Source organism: Myotis davidii, unplaced genomic scaffold (genome assembly GCF_000327345.1).
Source record: "Myotis davidii unplaced genomic scaffold, ASM32734v1 scaffold421, whole genome shotgun sequence".
In the NCBI taxonomy this organism is placed as follows: domain Eukaryota; kingdom Metazoa; phylum Chordata; class Mammalia; order Chiroptera; family Vespertilionidae; genus Myotis; species Myotis davidii.
The window spans coordinates 582,748-599,634 of record NW_006292440.1 but is presented as its reverse complement, the minus strand read 5'-3'; the positions used below and the strand labels follow the sequence as shown (position 1 = coordinate 599,634).

Here is a 16,887-nt window from a genome sequence, read left to right as displayed (position 1 = left end):
CTTTTCCTCTCTCCCTTCATGTACTGGAATGATTTATTTCAACATGCAGGTATTTTCCCATTAACTCAATCTTCCTGTAAAAGAATGAAGCATCATAGTAGGTGGCCTTAGTCAGTTAAGAGGAATTTAAATTCCAGCCTTTATCACATCCACATTTGCAATAAACCACTCTCGGCAATATACTTCGATATATGCAGAAGTTCTCAACTGGGGGAGGGAAGGTGAATATCAAAATGGGAGGGTCTGTGTGTGGTAGGCAAGTTCCCTACAGACTTGTGTATGTGGCTGCCAATCATCACTCTAACCTTCAGAACAACTGATGGATTTTTCTCCCCTTTCTAATATAGCAAGAGAGCACTTACTGATATTTAGAGTGATTAAAACAAGTGACCAAACATGTCAGTTTTCATCTATAGCCATTCACAATCATTCACTTGTAAGTCTGTGGATTTTCCATGGCAAATTTTCAGTTCCAGAAAGGTTTTTCCAATCCTTCAGGGTCACTTTCCCCTCATTAGTCAATTCTGCTTAGGAAATACCAACTATATGTAACAACAGATTATGCAAAATGTGAAGGAAGATAAATCATCAGGAAAAAAATCATGTTACATATAAAACACAAATAGGAATATTTTTAGTATATCTCAATTTGTATTATTAACACCACCATTTTCTAATTTAACAATGCCTTAGAGGCATTTTAATACTCTGACAATTTTATTTGTATATTAGATTCAGAGAAATAGGTTTGGCGATTTTTCAGATATTCTACAATTAATTATATAATTTATAAGTGATTCAAGGCAAATCTGTTCTTATCCCAAAGTAAAAGACAGTCATCTTTTATTTGTTTCACAAGTCATTAGAAGCACCTTGGGAAGGAATAGTGAAAGGAAGATAAAAAGAGAAATAGAGAAAGAAAGATAAAAAACAAACACAGTTCATTTTGTTGCATATTAGATTTCTGGTAGAATTCTGGTAAAGGCAAGACTGGACAAGAAAATAGACTAAAATAACTTCTTGCCATGTTCTTCCTTGGAGTTTAAATTATTTATATTGGTTTCCACCACTGTGAATAATTAGGAGCTAGCTAATATGAAGGCAGATATGAAAAACAGTACATTTTCAGGGACAGAACTAAAGAAAAATGATGAATGAGCCCAATGTTTAAACATCTAGGTATTGTAAAAGAGGTAGAAGAAGATATAAACACATGGAAGAATATACCATGTTCATAGATTGGTAGAATTAACATCATTACAATGTCCATACTATCCAAAGCAATCTACAGATTTATTGCAATCCCTATTAAAATACCAATGGCATATTTTACAGATTTAGAGCAAAAACTCCAAAAATTTATGTGGAACCCAAAAAGACTCCAAAAAGCCACAGCAATCTTGAGAAAAAATAACAAAGGTGGAGGGATCATATTATCAGGTATCAAGCTATATTACAAAGCCATTGTAATCAAAACAGCCTGGTACTGGCACAAGAACAGGCATATACAAACAGATCAATGGAACAGAACAGAGAACCCAGAAATTGACCCAAGCCATTATGCTCAATTAATCTTTGACAAAGAAGGCAAGAACATACAATGGAGTAAATAGAGTCTCTTCAATAAATGGTGTTGGAATAATTAAACAGCCACATGTAAAGAAAATGAAACTAGATCACCAACTTACACCATACATAAGAATAAACTAAAAATGCATAAAAGATTTAAATGTAAGTCGTGAAACCATAAAAATCACAGAAGAAACCATAGGCAGCAAGATCTCAGACAGCTCATGTAGCAAAATTTCCACTGACACAATGCCTAGGGTAAGAAAAACAAAGGAGGCAGAAAACCAAGATGGCAGCATAGGTAAGCCTGTACTTGCTGCCTCCCACCCACAATCACATCAAAATTGCAACTAAAATATAGACCAACTATCATCCAGAACCACGGGAAAGCTGGCTGAGTGGAAGTTCTACAACTAGAGAGGTAAAAAAGAAAGCACACTGAGACTGGTAGGAGGTGTTGAGGCACAGAACAGGCTGGCCTGGCACGTGGGTGTGCCGCTTTTTTAATCAGGAGGAATATCCTTCCTAGGAGGCCAACCAGAGGAGCGAGGAGTCCCAGCCCCACACCAGATCCCCAGACCAGGGGCCCCAGAGCTGGGGAAAGAAGTCCCTACAGGGCATAAGAACTATGGACTGTAAAAACCAGTACAGATTGGGGCCGAGTGACACACAGGCTGCTGGAGACTCAACTGCTCCTCTTAAAAGGCAGGTACCATGAACTGAATTTACAAGCTCTCACTTGCTCTGAGCTCCAGTGCTGGGTGAGGCTCTGGGGGACTCAGACACATTCAAGGAGAAACTTGGCTGTCTGCCATTGGGGCAGGAACTCAAGGGGAGGCCACATGCTGGGACCTCCCTGGTGCAGGGCTGACTGGCAGCCATTTCTGTTTGCACCACCCTGGTGATTCCCTGAGAGCCCACCCCACCCAATTTACAACCCAGACCAAGCTGTGCACAAGCGGCTTTTGCATATGAATGGGCTGTCATTTCTCAGCCTAAAACCTGTCAAACAAGCTGCAGCTGGGTCAGGGAGCCCCAAAGCTACCAAAAGAAGGCCCAAGAACTGGCACCAGCACCAGCCTGCCTTGCTTCACAGCTGGGCCTTGCATGGACACTTCCAAACCCTGTACAAAGAGGAGGAATCTGCAGATCTCTGTAGCTCCTGCTGGATGGCCCCAGGCAGTGGCTGACTTGGCACCTCCCTGGAGACCCAACAGCCAGTGTACCCAGTGGTCAGTGTGAGACCATACCAGATTACAACTCTTTACATCCATAATTGACACACTCAAGGGGAAGACTTAGTGAGCACCAAAACCCCACTGAACCAAGTCCTGCTCCATAAGGGTATCTCCTGCACAGCAGCTCTCCCACTGTAGTTGCAGCTGGTCCCCACAGCCAATTAGCCTGGAAGTCAATTACTCTCAATGACACCAATAGCAATCAAGGCTCAACTACAACAAGACTGTGCACACAGAAACTATGCAGGCCAGAAGGGAGTGGCAAGAAATATTCAAAGTGATGAATAGCAAGGACTTACAACAAGATTACTCTACCCAGCAAAGGTATCATTTAGAATTGAAGGTCAGATAAAGAGCTTCACAGACAAGAAAAAGCTAAAGGAGTTCATCACCACCAAACCAGTATTATATGAAATGTTGAAGGATATTCTTTAAGAAAAGAAAGAAGAAGAAAAAGGTAAAGATAAAAAATTATGAACAACAAAGTGACAATAAATACATATCTATCAACAAATGAATCTAAAAATCTAACACATAAAAAATCTGATGAACAAAATAAACTGGTGAATGTAATAGAATCAGGGGCATGGAAATGGAACAGACTGACAATACTCAGAGGGAAGAGGATGTGGGGGGGCTAAAAATCTTAAATGTATGCTGTGAAGCCATAAAAATCCTAGAAGAAACAATAGGCAGCACAATCTCAGACATCTCGCATAGCAATATGTCTACAGATACATCTAGGGCAATGGAAAACAAAGGAAAAATAAACAAATGGGACTACATTAGTTGATATAGTATAGACTGTTAGCTAATATTTTTTAAAATGCGGCCCTGTACTATCACTTATAAATAGGTAGCACACATACAAATCCATTCCATTTGCCTAATGGGAGCAGTTGCTGGGGGGTAAAATGTATTACCCGCAGCGGTCATTGAGTATTCCTGCCAATGTGATGACTGCAGTCAGGGTGGCTTGCTTCACCGTAAAGAGATTTGTCAAGAAGAGAAGCATTGCAATCTGTTACTACAAGTGGAAGTGCAACCTCGCCAGCTTGAAAAGCAGGGTTCACTTTGCTCCCCTATTATAGAATAGAAAGAAATGCTAACATGTCAGAGTGTCTAACTTCAAAGGAGAAAACATTTTAGCTCCCCATGGGATTACTCTGCCTCAATGACTCAGAACAAGTTGGTAGCCATAGAAAATATTAAAATTGTGTATTTGCTAATGAAAGATTACTAAAAGTTGGTTGAATATTCTTGATGATCCATTCAATGGCACTTAATCAGCACATGACAGAGACTCTTGTACAAAATCTTTGGAGGCAGCCACAGCTTACATAGGGTCAATATTCAATTCAATGAACTGCATATTTGCCCTTTTTAGCCAAAGAAAGATATGTAGTTAACTCACAGATAAATAAAATGCCAGCTGTTTGTTAGAAACTAAGCATATAACCCGAGAAGCTTTAATATCACACAGACAAAAAGGGCCACCCTGAAAAAGCTTTCTTTCAAAAATTGTTAAAAATGATAAATGGACCATCAACCAGTTTGGAAAATATTATATGCCTCTACAACATTATTCAAGAAATGAACAGAATGTGGAATATAGATGTCTCAATTATCAAAACATTATAGTGTCTTTTTGGCTTAATTTTTAGTAGACAAAGGATTTTCACCCTGAAGCTCTCCAGTCCTGATCTAGCTGCACTATTGGTTTCCTGGGCAAAGCACTTAAACTTCTTGCATTTTAGTGTGCTCAACTGTGAAATAAGAAAGATAATGACAACAATAATAAGGCTCAACACCTACATACCTCAATGACGTGTTTTATGAATTAATCATATTGGACTTTGAAAATACTTGTATGCTTTAAAAGCATTCAACAACAGTTAGCAGATTTCCACATTAATTAATATATATGGTCCATAGAATTGCATCAAAGGCTTTGCACAGTAAAGTGCATGCAGGTTACTTTATGGGCAAGACTTTACGTAACATAAGAAGAAAAAAAAATTCTTTAACTGCTTTTGCTATTTACCCCAGTTTAGTGGGAATTATAAACCTATCCAAGTGAAAGATCAGCCTTTGACAATTTTAATGAGATTCTGAGAACAGGTAATGGATAACTGCTGAAGTGATTCTCCCTTTTATCCCAGCAGCTTGTTCTTTTTCCCACTCTCACCCTTAACACTATCACGATGACCTCTTCTCTCCCGATCATATTAAGTCCTTTTCTATCAAAGATGAAACGTCTAAGGCAGATTTAGGTTCGATAAACTCTGATTCTATTACATAGCCACATGAAGAAAGTCTTCTCTATCAAATAAAGCCATACTTATGTCATGTTAGATCATGTACTAGACTGTTAATTGCAATTAGTTTTATCCTGACACATGACCCCCATAAGACAGTCAGTGTCTAGGACCAGTCCCTAGATTCCCACTTCCTGAAGAGTAACATGAGCTCTCAATAATAGAGCTCTCCAATCCAAGACCATGCAATGAATGGTTCTGATTATTTTTAAAAGTCTTTAGATATTTATCATGGTGCAATTTTTCAAAAATAAATTACCACCAATACCCCCTACTTAGACTCAACACCTGTGATTTTGTAGATATTGCTTCAGATTCCATGTCCTTCATTATGAATTTGAAAGATGTGCACAGAACTTCCTTAATGGAAACCTGTTCAGTTGATGTGGCTCCTATGCCTTCCTTGATCTGTTGGCTTCACTTTTCCTTTTGCCACAACTCTCATGCATGATCTGACCCAAATCATTTAAAGACTCCTGTCTCTCCTCTCTTATGAAAGCATGTCTGCCAACAAAATGTTCAAAGCTGATACGTTCTTTGCTGCAGAGGGTTTTGTGGTTGATGTTCCTATCATAACTAGTCTGCAGAAGTCATTGAACAATAACATTAGGACCTAGGAAGATCTAGAAAACTACTGCACAACCCTTGAGTTGTTGCTTTGCAAAGCTGATAGTTTCTTCAATTTCATAAGCTAAAGAATCTCTTTGATGGAGCAATGACCTTGAAGTCAGGGGATCTGGATTTTGGTCCCAGTGCTGCCCGAAAGCAGGAGCAGTGGGACCTTGGGCAAGATACTTCAGTTCCCTAAGCTGATGTTTCTTCAAAAGGTTTGAACGTGATAATCTCTCAGCTCTCTATTGACCTTAAAATATATGTATAATAATTTGATTCCATGATTTCATATGCATGTTTATTTAAAAGCTATATAAATGAAGAAATCTGCTATGATTTGTTTATTTATTTATTTTTTGAGTGACTGACTCTGATTTTATATACAACCTTTGGAGAGTTGAAATAAATTATAAACTTCTATTTAGAGAGCCACAAAAATGAAAACAAAAACAAAACAGTCCACATTAACAGGAAAAGTAGCAAACATGAAATTAAAAGTAAGCACCAGTTCAAATAAAATCCAAACTGCTGTTTCTGTCCCAGAAGTTGGAAAGCTAGAGACAAAAAAATAAAGAAATAATAGATAACAAAAAAAGAAAGATATAATAATGGAATACAGAGGATCCTGTGGGGGATTTGGCCTCTCCTTCTATCCTTTTTCTTTTTATTCACTGATCCCAAAGGACACAAGAATTGTTTAGGCATATTTTTTTATGCCCTGAATAAATAGGACAGAGTTGCAATACAAGTGCAAACGAAGAGGAGACTGAGTTCATTTACCTGGTCTTAAAAGCTATTGTTACCACTTCCAGGACTATTACTAGTCCTAGCTGTCTTTCAGTGCTACCCATAAGGAAGGCACTGTACCAGAATAAATGTTTCTCTGACTGAGACTAAGGGCATTCCTTTTCCAATTAATTAGTTCAGAATTTTCTATTTTTATTAACACTAATCACGTGGGCTGGAAACAGGAAAGTCATTTATCATGAGACTATGAACTGTCATGCCTCTACACTCCATATATCATCCTTAGGTATTAAGTTAGAACATGAAATGACTGCACCCCATTTTTCCATCTCACATTCATATTTGTTGGTAAAAGAAAGCAATGGAAAGCAGTTGAACTCAATCAACTTTCAGACTTAAAAGAAAAATAGGCCTTTAGAAACAGATATTGTAGACCAAACAGGGAAAAGTATATTTTCCAAGTACTTTCACTGTGTTGCCTCAAGACCTTGCAACATATTTTATTAACATAAAAATATATCTTGAGTTAATGGATCTCTTCAGAATTTAGGGTGTGAGACTCCCAGAACCTCTTTACGAAGCTGTATTCTCAGCTTAAAAGCTCTTACACTCTGACCTGTGATTTTATTTAACAGGATTTAGTGAATCTAGTCAATCATATATGATATTTCTCTTATAATTTTATTTTTTTATAATAATACCTTTTATTTATATTGCACTTTATACTTCTCAAAGCATTTGTTGAGTGATCAAAACATTTCACTTTGGGCATAAAGAGAAATTATGCTCATTTTAGAAGTTAGGAGTAAAGAGAGAAGAGTTGTGGTACTACAAGAAGCAAGGACGTATCTCCTTTCAACAACCATATTGGGACTTGTTTATATGGTCACTCCATGACCCAAATATTATAAGCTGCTTACTACCTTTCAAAACTGCTGGGCATCAAATTAATATTTATAATATGTCAATTAAGTGCCAGGCAGGAAGCTTGGGCTGGAGATATGAGAAGCTTGTAAATGTAATTGAGGATTTTTTTTGGTAACTCACCAGGTTATACTGTTATATAGCCAATGTTAAGACCAGTAGTGCTGTGGAAAGAGTTCAGGCTTCAGGAACCCAACTGACCTGGAATCAAAATACTGGATCAATTGCTTACCAGCCAAGTGATCTTGGGAGTTATTTTACTTTTCTGAGTTTCAGTTTTTTCAACTGGAGCCAATAAAGAAAACCTCTCAGGACAAAAGTATAGGTAAAACAAGATAATGGCTATAAAGTGGTTGGTACATGATACATATTTAATGAATAATAACTCTATGGAAAAGGGAGAATAGAGGGAATGAGATAAAGATGGAGAGCTCAGCCAACTTAATTCCTTGATACCTTGAAAAGACTAGTATTATGAAATGTGATATAACAGACCCTAAAGAAGGCTCTTTCAGAACCCACCACTTCAAAACACATGTGTGCAGTGGCATTTACACCTCCCAAATTCAGAGAAGGACCAACTGTCTGTATGACAAAGAAAAACACCCCTCCTGCACAAAACAGACTGGGTTACTCACCAGTAGAGCGCATAGCAAAGAGTGTGCATCTTCATGAGTCTAGACTGAATACAATCACCGCAGGACGGCAGGCAGTCTGTTAGTGAAAAGGCTAATTGTACTCCATTTTAGGAAACAGTTTCCCTGCTGGCTACCACAGAGATCCAGATGTCACTCATTCCACAGGCATTTTCAATGACAGGACAGCGTGAAATAGGGTTATTACTTTCCGGGAATCCCTGAGTGTAGCGCAGTCCACAGAAGCAAAGGGCATAGCATTGCCAGCATTTCTGGTGTGCAGGCTGCAGGTGGCCACAGAAAACCTCTGTACTAACTTAAATCCTAACATTCCCCAATCTAAAATTCAAAGATCTATCTCAAGTCTAACTGCTGGCTTTAAATTGCAGAGCCAGAAAAATTGAACAACTAACCTTCAGAAGGAAGTATGAATTTAGTGATAGATCGTTTCACTCATCATCTTGACAAGTAAACTATTTTCCAAATCTACTAATGGGCTTTAAGCCAAACTCCCACTTACTGAAGTATCCTCAAAAGGCAGACTGGGTCATGATTCAGGATTTATGGTAATGTGGAGCAAAAGTGAGGTAGGAAATTGGTGATCACTAAACCACAAGGGCTTCAGTTACTGGCACTGAGACTATGGAGAGGGAAAGGTCAAGGTGAGAGAGGTCTGAAAGAACTGATTTTATTCTTGACACATGGGCTCTACTAACTTCACCATGATTGAGGAAGAGAAATTAAGAGAGAACACTCCTATTTACAGGAACTCTACCAAATTCCCTGTAAAGAATTTCATGTCATCCCTAGAGATGTTCTCATGCTACAGTTGCATGAGGAACAAACCTCTTAGAAGAGCAAAGGGTACATTTTCAGAATGCTTGGTTCAAATTTACTAGCATAAGTTACTTCTCTTGTGCAATTAGATGTCTTTTTACTTATTACTGTCATGGGAAAATTCATTTGGAACTAATAAATTTTTAATATTTTTATAGGAGTCAATCAGTGATGAGACTTTCTGCTTTAATTTCATATTTAATCTTCTGATATAATGACAACAATCCCCAAAGTGGAGGATAAGCACACAGCTGTTTAACTTAGGGCTTATTTTTTCCACTCTCTTTATAGTGTTGAGAGTGCCAGAGATGATAGTAATAACATCTGATTTGACTTGAGTGGCAATCTTTTCAATTTAATAATTCTGATGTCATCTTCTCTGTCATGCTGTCAAGTTTAATTCCCACTCATACCATGATTAATACTCTAGTGAAAACACTGCCTGATTTTAGTGCTCATACACACTTGTAAAGCTTTGCTCTTCTCAGCTACAGTGGAAGCTTCTTCAGTGAACCAGGATAAATCAACCCCACCTGGAGTTTTATCAATTACTGGTATAAACCATTGAACACTCCCATTTTACTCTGAAACTTTATTAACCTATGGTGCATTTCACATTTTAGTATCACTTTATTTTCCAAATGTTTTTAGAGATTCTTCTCAAACCATTCAGTGACTTTCCCAAGATCAGAGTTATCTATTGTCCAATTAAAAATGAGCTGAAAACTTTGTTTCTCAGTCAACCGCTTCATTAAGAGAAAGACCATTTACAAGCACCTGCCCTGTGGGCTCAACCTAGCTAATAGGGGTTAATCATGTTCCAAAGTTTTGCACATTTCCATCTACATATAGACAGGGGGTATCAGGATATTTTTAATTTTAGGAAGCCACTTTTCCTCCTGAGATTTATTTATTTCAAAGGATAAAATGAAGGAGAGAAAATCAGTAGAGAATGAAATTCTGAGAAATTAGAGTGTGAGGCTATGGTTAGGAAATCCAAAACAGAGCCTGGCTCTCAATGCTTATAGCTAGCTACAATGGGAGGGATATACAAGCCCTAAAATATCTAGTTTAACAAAGGAAACAGAAAGGCACAGAAGCCCTGCCAACTCTGTGCTAAGAATTCAAGGATGAAGGACACAGGGAGCGAATGTCTGAAGTTTACATCTCGGGCTGTAGGATGGACAGTGCCTCTTGGATCTCTCACTAGCAACTCCAAAACCTCCCATGGTGAAATGTGAGGCTCTCAGTATCTCCAAACTTCTTAACTTCACCATGACTATTAAATGCACGAACCAATATCTTTCCTATACTCCAAGCATGACAATCAGGTATGTTTCTTTGAAAAATCAGGGTAATTATTTCTTTACAATGGTGGTTAAAGTTTGTCCTCACTGGTTTTGCAGAAATGACTCCAAGTCAGGCCTTCATCAGTCTGTACCTGGATCTGGGCAACAGCCTCTTTGCTTATCTTTTCTCTATACTTCCTTAATTCAATATTTTTGCAAATCAGGACTTAGGCACCCCTTTCCAATACCTACACTTCCAGGTATTGGAAAGTACAGTGAGTGGAACCACTCCACTCCCACTTTCAGCCCAGGAGGTTCAGGTGTCAATGGCTCTATTTACCCCCTTCCAAGAGAGACATGGATCTGGTCTAGCATATCTAAACCCGAAGTTCAATTCTAAGACATCCCCTGGGATTCTGAGAATCTTATGGAGGCCTGAAGCTCATGTCACCAGATTTTTGTCACGAGAAGGGTAATTCCCTGAGAAAGGAGCTCTGGTAGAGAGATGGCAAGAAGGGGAGGATCCACAGCAGGCCCAAAGACTTCAACTTCAGTGATATGAGCCAATAAATTCTCCTTTTTAGTTCCTTGAAGCTGAAATGATCCTCACTGATACAAATCACACACACTTCTGACATGACATTCTTACTTGAAAGCTTGTCTAATGTGCTGTTTTGCTCAGGATTTTCACATTGTTTCCTCAAAATCCAAACTGGTCCATTCTTTCTTTCCAAATTCTCCTCTTTACAATTTGGTCCCTTTATCTATAGACTAGAGGCCCAGTGCACGAATTCGTGCACCAGTGGGGTCCCTCTGCCCAGCCTGCCTCCTCTCACAATCCAGGACTGCTGGCTCCTAACCACTCACCTGCCTGCCAGCCTGATCACCCTAATCCCTCTGCCTGCCTGGCTCATCTCCCCTAACCACTCACCTGCATGCCTCATCGCCCCTAACCTCTCTGCCTGCCGGCCTGATCACCCCTAACTGCCTCTGCCTTGGTCCCCGCCACCATAGCTTCATCCCGAAGGACGTCTGGAATGATGTCCAGAAGGTCATTCGGCTGTTAGGTCTAAATTAGCATATTACACTTTTATTATTGTAGATGTGCCAGCTTCCTTCTCCCTTGACCCCCAGTCCTGACACAGTGCTGTCCTCAAAATCCCTTTTCATCTCCTTTTGCAAAAAAAAAAAAGTCTTTTGCATCTTTAAATGCTGTTTTTAAAACTCATCCAAATTCTTCATTCTACTTCTCATAAGCACTTTTTCATTTCCTATATTCCATTAGTATGCACCTGTCAAGGCTCAGGGCAGGCTGTCCCCAAATATCCCAGAATGGCATATTGATTACTTTGCATTAAAATCACTTGATAAGCAGCCAGTGCAAGAAGGACACATTGACCCTCCCTTGTCTCCTTAAATGCAGAAAATAAATCTCCCCTGCGAAAGATGCCCTCCTTGCTCCAAGGGGGTTAGAGTAAGAGAATCCAAGGCCAAAAGTCTGTATAAATAAGCTTTATCACTCTTTACTAATTTATTACCACAAGCCTTATGTCTGTTTAGATTCTTTAATAATGTGCAGCCAAACATAAGCTTCTTTGTCCAGTCCATTAATCACAAACTTATTGTTTCATTTTCTAAAAAGTATAAAACACTGACTTGTTCATAATTTCTCCCTGAACATCTTTTATGTCTTCCATGCACATGAATTAAGTTGGTTTTCTCTGGTTAATCTGGTCTTGTGTCAATTTTACTATTAGTCCAGCCATAAGAACTCAAGAGGAGTGGAGTGTTAGGGGAGTTTCCTCCTCCCTGACACACCTGATGATAGGTTAATGTGACTTCCTCAACTAATTACTTAGTTTCCTTAATAAAATTATAAATGCCTCAAGAAAAGAACCATGAATTGTATAATGATTATTCTCAAAACTTTAAAAATTTATGATTCTCTTTTTGATAACTAAAAAACTCTATACCTACTTTAATATTATCTGAAATTTCAAAACAAATTAAACATGGTTACCAAAACCAAGCTCAACATTTGGTAAAATACTCAATATGCATTTTTAAACTCAAGTTGGCCAATAAATTTGGATTGTGTCCTCAAGACCAGTATTTCCCAAACTCAGGTGAACACCAGAATCACCTGAAAAGCTTAGGAAGACTCAAGATTCCTGGGTCTTACCTCAGAGCTTGTTTTTCAGTAGGTCTAGGGCAGATTGTAAGACTGTGTACTTCCCAAGTGATGCTGATACTCTGGTTTGAGGACCAGTTTAAAACCATTGCCCTGTAAGCATGTCCTTCTTCTCTCTATCCTATTTTCCATAAGAGCATGATCACTGAGGTCTAGATCCAGCACTCCATCTCTGCCTCTCTATGACCATGAGAAGTTATAATATGAGGCAATAGAGCACAAGGCTCTAAGTCAAACTCTGTGGTCACGCAGAATAGGTTACTATTCTAGATCTTCCATGGTGCTGGATGGCCTTGATTTGGCAAATTCCTTACTCTCCTTAAGCTTCCATTCCCTAATATATAGCATGACACAATAATAAACTTACATCACAGATAAGGATTAAGTGAATTGCTTCCCACAATGTTCAGCACATAATAAGTGCTCAGTAAATTCTGTTATTACTGGTGTTATTGCTGTTAGCAACAGGAAGTTAACAATCTTCTGATTTGCAGTCCAGGATTCTTTCAACTCAGCCACAATATCTCATATATGAAGATACCTTTCATTATAGTACTGACCTCTGATATTATCCTTTCCAATGCCTCATTCTATTACTCTGTTATATTACAATGTTTAAAACTGCCTTACTTTGAACAACCCATATTTTTTTCATTATATTAGAAAATGATTTTTTTCCTTCAGCCTAATTCAATTAAAACCCAAATTTTGGAAAGTTTGTGCATTAAAACAAAATTGGACATTGGGCTAAAATAGCCTCATTTCCTCTCCCCCTGACAATTATGAATGGTTTTCCTACAAAATATATTGAGGCCTCCCATAGGCTCTATCTAGGAAATTCTCAACCATATTACCACCATGAAGGATGATTAATTGGGCATTTCACAAAAATACAAAAGCAAGAGGAAAACATGGTTAATTGTTTCCTGCTCTCTTTCATTTACCTACATGAAGAGTGCAAGCTGGACGGGACCTTACTCTTACTGTGGTCATGGAGTTTCTGAGGAGGCATCAACCATGTGCTCAAAAGCTTAAGTGAACCAGGGCAGAGAAGCATGATGCTAAGGAAAACAGGAACCAAGAACTAATTAACAATTAACATTTTTTTCATGCTTCACTATAATTAGTCAGATCAAAGGGGACCTGGGTTTACAGCTTTCACCAGACCCATACGACTTTCTGAGAAGTTAACAAACAGCCTTGCATCAGGACTAACTGTTCACAGACAGAATTTGTTTTCTTGTAAATCATTCCCTCGTGAATTCTTTACCAGTTCTTTCCAGTTTAAAGTGCTGCACTTGAGAAAATTTGTGGAGGAGTATTTGCTGCATGTTGTAGATTGCTCATGAACACCTCAAAACAACCCTGGAAGGTAGGCATTGTGGCTCCAGGTGACATGACTTTAACCATGCCTCATTGCAAAGAAGGAACAGGAAGTGAACTCAGATCTTTTAAAAAGTCAGTGATTTGCAAACACTTCTGATTACAAAAGAATCACCTGAGCTGCTTATTAAAAATATCATGTCCTGCTGAGTTTGACCAGGCTCTACTTGGACCTGGGCATCTTACCTGCTGTTCCCTCCAGGATGAACTGCTTCTCAGGGGGTGGCCCAAGGAATCCTGCCTAAACTGAGCCCCTTTTGGCCTCAGGAGAGTTGGGGCATGTGAACCACCTGCACCCCAAAAGTCAGGAGCTGACCCATGGTGGACGCCGAGGGGCAACTGCTCTGGGAGGTATGTGTACTAGGGGTTCCCTTCATCCCCCTGCACAGGCATGGACTGACCTGGTACCACCGCTGCCTCTTCGGCCCAAGACATAGGTATTTGTATGCATGGGTGGGTGGAGGGAGGCAAGGACCCCGGAGTGACTACAAGTAATTCTTTGATCACTGGGGAGGAGAAAGGCACACGTGAAACCTAAACCTAGGGCTCAAGTATCTGATTCCAGCTGATGTAAGAGCGAGGAGAAAGAGGTACGAAGAGCTATGGGTCGCAGTTCCCAACAGGAGGAAAATGAGCAGTGTCAGCCCAGAAGGGAAAGTCACCACAGCAGAAGAATGAAGATGAAAATACAATGACAGATAAACCTGAGTGGGAGGCAGAAAAAACCGCTGAATCTATAAATGAGAGACATCTAACTGGGTCTGACGCATCTGTCTCCCTGGAAGAATTATTTCCGTTGTTTTCATCACAGCTGGGAAGCTGTGGAGCATTTCCCTGGGAGATGCTCCTCCTGTTCAGGAAGTATCAATGATGGCATGAATTCTTTAGCACTTCAAAGCATAATTTTAGCCAGGCTGTAAGTCAAGGTGTGCATCTCCATGAGGCCATGTTGCTGTGTCCTGACAATACATTTAGAAGGGGTCCAGTAGCAAGGACTCCACAGCCGCAAGGACCATTTCTGCAGTTAAATTCTCCTACCACCAATCCTGAACTCACCCATCCTGCAACTAATTTGACAGGATTTCTTCCACTTGTTGACCATCAGATGAAGAATATAACAAGCCAAGATCTTCTATATGACCGTGATATCAATATATTTGATGAGATAAAGCTAATGTCTTCGGCTACACAAGAACATTTTACTCCAATGCACGTCTCTTGCTTTTTTGAAGAACTGGATTCTGATTCTGGGCTTTTCTTAAATCCAAGCCACAGTGGCACCTCTGTCACCAAGTCTAATTCCTTTCTGTGTGAAGAAGATGCTATAGGTTCTAAAAAGTGACCTCGAATCCCTGACCCATAATGCCTTAGAAGGGGCTGTAGGAAGCTACGACTCAGAGTCCAGTAAGCTTTGTCCCATGGATTATAGGAGTGATTCTGGTTTTCCTGGGGACCTTGTATTTCAATACATATTCCATAACTACACTTACCACTTACAGTCAGGTGCACTAGAATCCACTTCTGAATCTTTTTCATGGCCTGAGATGTCACAGATAAAAACGAGTAGGTAGATACATCAATGACATAGATAGAAACTTAAGCTATGATGAATGCTGAGCTAAAACTCTGCACATCCCTTTTTCGGCAGCTAAAACTGCCTGGATGCCTACTGATTCTTTCAACAGCATGCTCAGGAGGCACTACCTGACAGATTTACAAGTGTCACTTATCCATGATACTAGATGAAAAGGAAAAAATAAAGTTGCTGCTCAGAACTGTCATAAGCACAAATGGAACACAATTTTGATTCCAGAAGATGATGTATGTAACTTGCAAGCAAAGAAAGAAACCCTCAAGAGAGAGAGAGCCCAGTGTAATAAAACAGAAACTGCATAACATTTGCATAATATTGTTAGTAGGTTAAGAGGTGATGAAGGTAGGCCAGTCAAACCAATATACTCTTCAATGCAGCCATGACAAAAGTGTTTTGATTGTACCCAAGGAGCTGGTGACCTCAGGCTGCAGCAAGGAAACGCAAAAGGAAGAGAAAAAGTGAGAGAAGAAATTGAAGATGGGTTCCATTAATATGTATAAAGTAGTAATGTTCAGAAGATGATGTATGGATCACAAACCATAGAAACTGTTTCAATAGTTAGCTCAAGTGTTATATAAGCATCTTTAAGTACTGCTTCTTGAATCACTCAGGTAAGGCTACATTTTGAAGCTTATATGGGCAGAAGTTCAGGACTTCAAGATCAGACTTGTGGGAAATCCTGGGAAAGCCACAAATTTTTGTGAAGTCCTTCTGCATTATATGCACAATTCATAAACATGCACAAAGAATAGGCCAACATGAAAACTTGATATGACTATCCAGTCACTTTGGTAACCATTGGTTTTTAGTAAGATGGTCACTTCAAAGAGAGCAAACACTGGATGTAATTATTTTTTAAAATATTTCAGTTTTTATGACTTGAAATGCAGCTGGTCTTAACATATGTCTACTGATGTGTCTGTCCTAAGCACCTAGAATATTCTCATTTAGTTTATTCAGTCTGAAGTATATAGTGAGCTTTTTCAAAAGCTATTTTATTTTAATCTTTATGAATACTTAAATTCATAAAGTCTTTCTCTGTGGGAATAAATTTTATATTTGAATTTATAAAAATTAACTTTTCCCTGATATACAGAAATTCTAAGTAAATTTATCTTGGATAGTTTTCCTCCAAAATACCCACATGCAGGAATATAAGTAAATATCTATCTAGCAAATAGGACAGCATCTTAGACTCAAGCCAAACTGAAGTCAATATAGTATGTTAAATTGATCAGGGAAAACCCCATTTGGATTTAGCAGCACACCATATGAAAAAAACAATAACTATAAGTGGCCAAGCTCTAAACCAAGGTATCAAAAACAAAACAAAAAATGAAGCTTTAAAATATTAGAGTGCATTGGCTTTATTGGCTGAGAATAAAGACCTTTATGGTCACAGAAGGTTTTAGAGAAAGAACAGAGCTACCTACACACCAGGAAATAGAACTCCCTGCCAAGTAAAGCCAGCCTACAGGGATGGCCTCACACTCGTAACATTGATATCTAATAAAAAAAAACCTCACAGAGCTTAATGTGAAAACATTACA

At 38.9% G+C, this 16,887-nt stretch overlaps 1 protein-coding gene and 1 pseudogene across 2 annotated transcripts in view; one reads left to right on the top strand and one right to left on the bottom strand.

Annotated features, from left to right (window-relative positions):
• The window catches only part of LHFP (lipoma HMGIC fusion partner), a 279,718-nt gene that overhangs the window by 142,148 nt on the left and 120,683 nt on the right, over nt 1-16,887 (bottom strand). The gene's annotated exons all lie outside the window — the stretch shown is intronic.
• On the top strand, nt 14,346-15,799 carry LOC102771549 (annotated as a pseudogene).